General features: G+C 48.6%; 1 pseudogene; it reads left to right on the top strand.

Moving 5' to 3' along the window:
* The first annotated feature begins 8 nt into the window (after nucleotides 1-8).
* LOC102853132 lies at nucleotides 9-624 on the top strand (annotated as a pseudogene).
* The last annotated feature ends 469 nt before the right edge of the window (nucleotides 625-1,093 follow it).

Here is a 1,093-nt window from a genome sequence, read left to right as displayed (position 1 = left end):
GCCTACTCAGGTCAGTAGCCAACATGAGCTCTGAGGTTGGCCAGAGAGTCTGGAACTCGGCTCCACCACCCCAGAGACCTTTCTGGGTCTGTGGTCACGAGCGGACCACCAGGAAAGGTCTGACAGTCTCCATCTGCCAGGAACTGCTAGACAAGGTGCTGGAAGTCCTGCTGCTGAGTGGAGCACTAACACTGGTGCTCGAGGAGGACAGGACCAGTGTGGAAAGCGAGGACTCCTTCCAGCTGTTGGAGGATGACGTTTGCCTGATGGTGTTAGAGGCAGGGCAGAGCTGGAGTTCCGTCAGGAGTAGGATGCTGTCATATAGCCTGGGCCGAGAGAAACCCAAGCACAGCAAAGACATCACCCACAACACTTTCTATGTGTACAAGGCAAAATCCTTGAGACCTCTTTGGCAGACTGAACATCAAAGCTAATTCTATGGGCTGTATTCCATGAGTTGTGACTTTCAAGGACTTGTCCCAAAGAAAGTACTCAGAGAGTTGCTATGGTGGATTTCCACGTTGCTCCAAGGTGTGGGCCATATGTTGCTGGGCATTTATCTCTTCTACCCTACGCTTCATAGTGGAGGGGGCTGCATAGCGGCAGGGCCACCTCCATGCCTAGTGAAGAGGGTCTCTGAGCTTGTTACCAGCCTTGTTCCAACAAAAAGACTCTGCTAGAACTGTGACATCAGGTTTCTGGACTGACACAGAGTATGGGCTAGACCTTATCTCCCATTGTTTTGTGATCTCATCACAGCAAGAGGCAGCCACACAAAGCCTTGCACCCCAGCCTGCACCCTTGAAGAATGCTCTCTCACTTACTCTGTGGTCAATAGCTTATCCCTAGAAATCCTGATCCCACTGATTGCTGCTACCTTAACATTCCTTATTCACTTTTCTCAAGCCATCCCGAAGCTGCCTCGCACAGTGAGGAAAGACTTTTATGACATTATCTTGAGATTTCTATTTCTTTGTACTCTCCCCCCAAAAAGGATTACAAAAATATTTCTAATAAAAATATTAAAGCCTAAAAAAAATTTAAAGAGTGAAGGTGTGGTATGGAGGACAGCAAGGGGAGCATTTGGGAACAG

Source organism: Elephantulus edwardii, unplaced genomic scaffold, assembly GCF_000299155.1.
Source record: "Elephantulus edwardii isolate Elephantulus edwardi_28Jun2011 unplaced genomic scaffold, EleEdw1.0 scaffold00222, whole genome shotgun sequence".
Classification (NCBI taxonomy): domain Eukaryota; kingdom Metazoa; phylum Chordata; class Mammalia; order Macroscelidea; family Macroscelididae; genus Elephantulus; species Elephantulus edwardii.
The sequence above is the reverse complement of the archived record's forward strand: the minus strand, read 5'-3'. Positions and strand labels throughout refer to the sequence as shown.